At 36.7% G+C, this 6,547-nt stretch overlaps 1 long non-coding RNA gene across 2 annotated transcripts; it reads right to left on the bottom strand.

Annotated features, from left to right (window-relative positions):
- Positions 1-1,257: 1,257 nt before the first annotated feature.
- On the bottom strand, positions 1,258-6,516 carry LOC114458587 (uncharacterized). 2 transcript variants are annotated; one of them, XR_003673072.1, is made up of 4 exons: positions 6,472-6,516; positions 3,545-3,625; positions 2,499-2,560; positions 1,258-1,413 (listed from the first exon to the last, which is right to left on the bottom strand). It is a non-coding gene; the product is annotated as an uncharacterized LOC114458587 (long non-coding RNA). The 2 variants fall into 2 exon arrangements; XR_003673073.1 differs by lacking the exon at positions 2,499-2,560.
- Between the last annotated feature and the right edge of the window lie 31 nt (positions 6,517-6,547).

Genomic DNA, 6,547 nt, shown 5'->3' on the forward strand with positions numbered 1-6,547 from the left:
CTTGGTTGGTGATTGATTAGCGCCCTCATGTTTCCACACAGGTGTGGCCCATTCCCAATCAAGCTTCCCTCACTATTTAGCTGTGTGCTTGGACACAGTATGACTGTGGGATCATTGTATGTTGTCTCTCCTCCTCGTGTCCTGCTGTGTTTTGTTTCCTGTACCTCCTCCTCGTTGGATTTAAGTTACTTTTGTTTGGTAAATAAACATGGATTGGTTCAAGGAATGCTACTCCTGCATTCTGCCTCCTTCTCTGCGTATGGGTCCACACCCACACTGGACCATGACAGAAACACTACATATTAATTAACTTATGACATATGTAAATATGATAGCAGCTAGCAGAGCGCTAGCTGTTAGCAGCTAGCACTAAACAGAAACACTGATTGCATGGCAACAGTGGTTTATTAATTTATTTCATTGAAGTTTAATGTAATTTTAAGATAACTGTATTTTAATGCAAATGTAAAGTGTGACATCATAGTTCATGTTTTATACAGTTAGGATTAGCTTGATGTGTGTTCATTACTGATATTTTATAATTTATTGTTAAATCTGGAAGTTTTGGATCTTTTCACAAAAAGTGAATGTCAATAGTAAAACATTTTAATATTAATAATAATACTTGATGAGCTAAATTATCACTAGAGCCACTTTAAATGTTTCTATTTAGTATCAAAGTTACAGTTTGTACTAAAGTCTTCAAGCTGCAGCTGTTTAAGTTCAATTATTGTTGTTTTTATTTTGGCTAAAGTTATTAGTGCAATGCCTATAATCTAATAATATTAATCATTTATATTTTGAACCCGTTACTGAGATCTTTATTTAAATTAACTTTTGTTTACTTGTTTGTGTTCTTTTGTGTGTGTGTGTGCGTGCGTGCGTGCGTGCGTGCATGTGTCTGGAACACACCGTCAATACTTCACTGGATAAAATAGGTAGAACCAGTCCACACTTACAGATATTGTACATGAAATGAGTGATAACACGTGTTATAAAGGCTATTTTACACCAAAGTTTGAGAGCCACTGCGTTCCACTACACGTAGCTAGTTTGTTACACTTTCTAGGGTTGGGCTCAATTACATTTTACAATTTCTTATTTCCTTACTGTGTACATGACAATAAACACTGTGAATCTAGAAATAGATGCTCTAAAGGACCAGATTTGGGCCCCGGGCCTTGAGTTTGACACCTGTGCTTTAGATGCTTTAGAAAGCATTTGATCAGTTGGAGTGGCTGTATTTATGTGTTTATATATTTAAGTGTTATATTATATTTATATATATTAAGTGTAACTCCTGACCCCCAGGTTGAGAACCCTTATGTTAAAGGATACTGCAGAGCCTTCACGTAGTTCTGAACCGCCTGCAGCCAATCAGAGCCACTCATGGAGGGTTTGAAGCCACAGATTCTGCAGGGTGAGAAAACACACACACACACACACGCACGCACCCACGCACGCACGCACACACACTCACACACACAAATGCCTCAGGGATGCATTCACACAGATTCTGTCACAAAGTCACATGTGTTAGAAAAAAGACACACAAACACCACTTCTACTACACATTATTTGTGTAAACATTTGTTCCTCTAAAGATGTTTATTATGAAGATGAAGAGATCATCTGTAGTTTAAAGATGTGTAGCTCTGTGGGCCTGTACTACAAAGCTGGATACGTATATCCTGGATTTATCTCCGTTAGCGGGTTTCACCTAACCAAACATTCTCTGTCAGAGAGCAGCTGCACTATGAACTGAGATATCAACTCACTCACTTAACCCAGGTGATGTCAGCCTGGCTACGTGCACGCTCCTGTGACAGGGGTGGGAAAGGACCCCCCACACTTTGTGTATAGCAGCACAATACTGCACTAAGCTGTATCCCACCATCCCTGTAGAAACAGTTACATTTCACTAAAGTTTAGGAATACAAACACAACAAGAACAATAATAATCACTAAGCAGTTTTATTCCTATCTATCAAAACATGACTGTTACTGAAAAAGTACAGTATCATATCACTACTTGTAAAACTTTGGGTAACACCCGTCCCAGGTGACCACGGTTTTAATACTATTTAAGGTGGTGGTAGACAGTGGGCGGGGTCCTGGGTACTCTTACTTGGTAATGAATAAAAATGGTAAACAGTAGAAACATAAATAAAGAAATAGTCCTAGAGATGCTAAATAACTTTTAACGATGGTGACTCTTCTCAGTAAAAAAAAAAAAACAGGTAAATACACTGGTTTTTTTACTTCTAATAAAATGTATAGTAACTTATCAACCTTTAAATCTCAATGTAACCTTTAAAATACCAGAAAATAAACCACACACTCACAGGGAATTAAATAGCAAAATAATGTTTAGTGTTAGTAACAAAAATTAATTGACAAAATAAATAAACAATGGTTGAGGGATTTTTTGTTTCTGTTTTACAATCACAGTATGATTTTCCCCATTGTCTGTGTGTTGTGTTTCAGAGGGTACTCACCTTGGATTAAAACATTTATGGAATTTTACATGTATTTCATCATTATCATTATTAGGAAAGATCTGTAAAATTACATCAGATTTTATGTCAAATTTGAATATTAAAGAAATATGTTGAATTACCTTTAAAAACATATTAATATTGTAATATCATATTATGTTAGATACTTGTAATTCTAAAGGTAAATATTTAAATTACTTCTGGTTACTGTTAAGTTACATTTATTACATTGTATTATGGAAAATGGTCATAAACCTGTAAAAAAATACAGAAAATTGTATGTAAAATTACAGTTAAAATGTCATTAAAAACATAATATTAATGTAATCTTACATTATAGTTAATTAACCGTAATTTTAAACAGAAAACTTAAAATTATTGAAAATGTCTGTAAATCTACTAGCATTTCATTGTTTTAATGAAAAACTGGAAAAATCTGTGCAAAATTACAGAACATTTCCTGTAAATGTACTTTATTTTTTACAGTGTACCTCCTTTCCTATCCACTGTTACTTTAGCCCCAGAAGTGTTTAAGTGGTGGCCATGCTAAATACATTCATATGCACAGGTCAAACTGTTGAACTGAGAGGCAGTTGTTGAATTTCATAAAGTCTCACCTGGACCAACCTTGACCCATGAACACATACAACAAGTGAAGCCTGTTGCTATGGTGATAATGTCACATGATTACAGGGGGAGGAGCATTAAAGAAGACCATCAGCTCACACAATCACTGACTTTCCTATTGGTTTACTCATTAAAAAACTACTTTTCTAATTCATAATTTACCCAGAGTGTGCGCGTGTCAAACTACAGAGACAAACAGCATACGTTGAGTCAACATCAATTAGATATTGGCATTTCAATCATAAAAATTCGACCACAAAACAATATTGATTCAATGACATCTTTTCAACATTGGTAAATTGGCTAGAATTTGATGATTGTTTGATGGTTGATCCACAATCAATTGTTGACCTTAACCAAAAATCAACCTTTTTGACCATAATTCAACAGTAAACATATTTTGCTGTCTGGGCTTTTACCTTTAGGATCTTCACCTTCATGGGCTGCAGGCAGTTAAAGGGACCAGAGCGTCACTATGGATCAAATCCTGCAATGTCATTCTAAAGTGAAAAAAAGAGGTAGTTTAAGTTGTAAAAGTTACAAGGTCATGATTAACCAACTACACAGTCATAAAATAAAGTCACATCAATGAACTGACAGCTCAGTGACTGGTTCACATTTTATATCACACATTTATGGAGACTTTTTTCTCTAAAATTAGTGTTTTGATCATGTTTGTTTTACAGATACAGAGTAGCCAGTATCAGTGCACAAAGTAACAATAGGTGCAGGCTCAGATATTTATATACTGCATTTTATATAGATTTATAATTGACAAAGTGAAAGTATAGATTACAGTTTCTGAGACTGTGATAGAGTGGGACACTCTGAAGGGGATAATACTGGTCAGAGAGAAGGGCACGGAGAATGTATGTGTATTTATTATTGAAGTTGGTTTACAGGCAGGGATGACGGTGAGGGTACATATAATTATGGGTATGTGTTTGGTTCTTTAAAGGACACAAATACTAAGATGACATTATTAATAATGTACAAATAATAATATGATTAATATCACCAATCATGTACAAATAATAATATTAACAACATCATTAATGTTGTACAGATGTATAAACATTGAATCAAACCATCAAAATATATTAACTCAGTCAAAAAACCCAAATAAGCAGCAAAACAGCCAATGTGCAGGTACAGTGGTATGCAAAAGTTTGGGCACCCTTGTAAATGTTCATGATTTTCCTTAATAAATAATTGGTTGTTTGGATAACAAATTCCAGTTAAATTTATCATATAGGAGACAAACACAGTGATATTTGAGAAGTGAAATAAAGTTTATTCGATTTACAGAAAGTGTGCTAGAATTATTTAAACAGAATTAGGCATGTGCATAAATGTAGGCACCCTTGCATCTTATTGATTTTAATACTCTTAGCACTAATTATTGGAACTCAAAATTGTTTTGGTAACCTCAGTGATCCTTGATCTCCATACACAGGTGAATCCAATCATGAGTCAGGGTATTTAAGTAGGAAAATTCTAGGTGTTTCCTCTTTGCATCTTCTCTGATTAGTGGCAACATGGGAGCCTCAAAACACCTCTCAAATGACCTGAAAACAAGATTATTCAACATCATGGTTTAGGGGAGGGATACAAAAAGCTATCCCAGCGATTTAAGCTTTCAGTTTCAACTGTGAGGAACATTGTGAGGAATTGGAAGACCACAGGCACAGTTCTAGTTAAGGCCCGAAGTGGAAGACCAAGAAAGATCTCCGAAAGGCAGCGGCGCAGGATGGTGAGAACAGTCACAGTCAACCCGTAGACCAGCTCCAAAGACCTACAACATCAGCTTGCTGCAGATGGTGTCACTGTGCATCGTTCCACTATTCAGCGCACTTTACACAAGGAGATGCTGTATGGAAGAGTAATGCGGAAAAAGCCTTTTCCTCTGCACACGCCACAAACGGGGGTCGCTTGAGGTATGCTAAAGCACATTTGGACAAGCCAGCTTCGTTTTGGACAAGGTGCTGTGGACTGATGAACTAAAATAGAGTTATTTGGGCATAACCAGGGGCGTTATGCATGGCGGAAAAAAGAACACAGCATTCCAAGAAAAGCACTTGCTACCCTACAGTAAAGTTTGGTGGTGGTTCCATCATGCTGTGGGGCTGTGTGTCCAGTGCAGGCACTGGGAATCTTGTTAAAGTTGAGGGGGCGCATGGATTCCTCTCAATATCAGCAGATTCTGGAGAACAATGTCCAGGAATCAGTGACAAAGTTGAAGTTGCGCCGGGGCTGGATCTTTCAACAAGACAATGATCCTAAACACTGCTCAAAATCTACTAAGGCATTCATGCAGAGGAACAAGTACAACATCCTGGAATGGCCGTCTCAGTCCCCAGACCTGAATATTATTGAAAATGTATGGTGTGCTTTAAAAACGGGCGGTCCATGCTCGGAACCATCAAACCTGACTGAACTAGAGATGATCTGCAGAGAAGAATGGTCCAAAATACCTCCCACCAGAATCCAGACCCTAAGATCAAGGATCACTGAGGTTACCAAAACAATTTTGAGTTCCAATAATTAGTGCTAAGAGTATTAAAATCAATAAGATGCAAGGGTGCCTAAACTTATGCACATGCCTAATTCTGTTTAAATAATTCTAGCACACTTTCTGTAAATCGAATAAACTTTATTTCACTTCTCAAATATCACTGTGTTTGTCTCCTATATGATAAATTTAACTGGAATTTGTTATCCAAACAACCAATTATTTATTAAGGAAAATCATGAACATTTACAAGGGTGCCCAAACTTTTGCATACCACTGTATGTAAAGGGTTAATGACTAATGAAATGATTCTAGATGATTCAGTGGTTTTTGTCTCCCTCTAGTGGAGGCAGGCGCGACTGCACCACATGGACCAATCACCTGAAGTGCGCATGAGCAGAGAGTATTAAATACATCTAGGTGCGTCTGACGTGATGCAGAAGCTAAATGAAATCTAGCAGTACAAATAAAAGATGTGTAAACCTCAATATAACACACAGGAATACAGTTTACAAAGCTTAATAAAGTTAGCTACACATTTCACAGTTTACCACAGCTTATAACACACTCACGTGACCTATAAAGACCTAAAATACACCCAGAAAATATTCTAACATGTACATAAGATACAGGAAAGCAAAGCAAGTGGGAGTAAACAATGTCTAAACAAGTCAGATGATAATATTAGAGTCTTTATAAACAATAAAACTACTTTAACTTAGTCACCACACAGAGAGCCCTCATCCCTTAGAATGTAGTGTTAGTGTACCGGCGTCAGACCTAGGGGAATCTGAGCGGTTCACATGAGATACACAGGCTGAGAGCACTGTGGACCTGTAGGTGAATGAAGAGAGAGAGACGTAGTTTTCACATCTTTATCAGCGCCCTTTTACTTCTCAGAATACAAAAA

This window comes from Gouania willdenowi, unplaced genomic scaffold, assembly GCF_900634775.1.
Source record: "Gouania willdenowi unplaced genomic scaffold, fGouWil2.1 scaffold_144_arrow_ctg1, whole genome shotgun sequence".
Classification (NCBI taxonomy): domain Eukaryota; kingdom Metazoa; phylum Chordata; class Actinopteri; order Blenniiformes; family Gobiesocidae; genus Gouania; species Gouania willdenowi.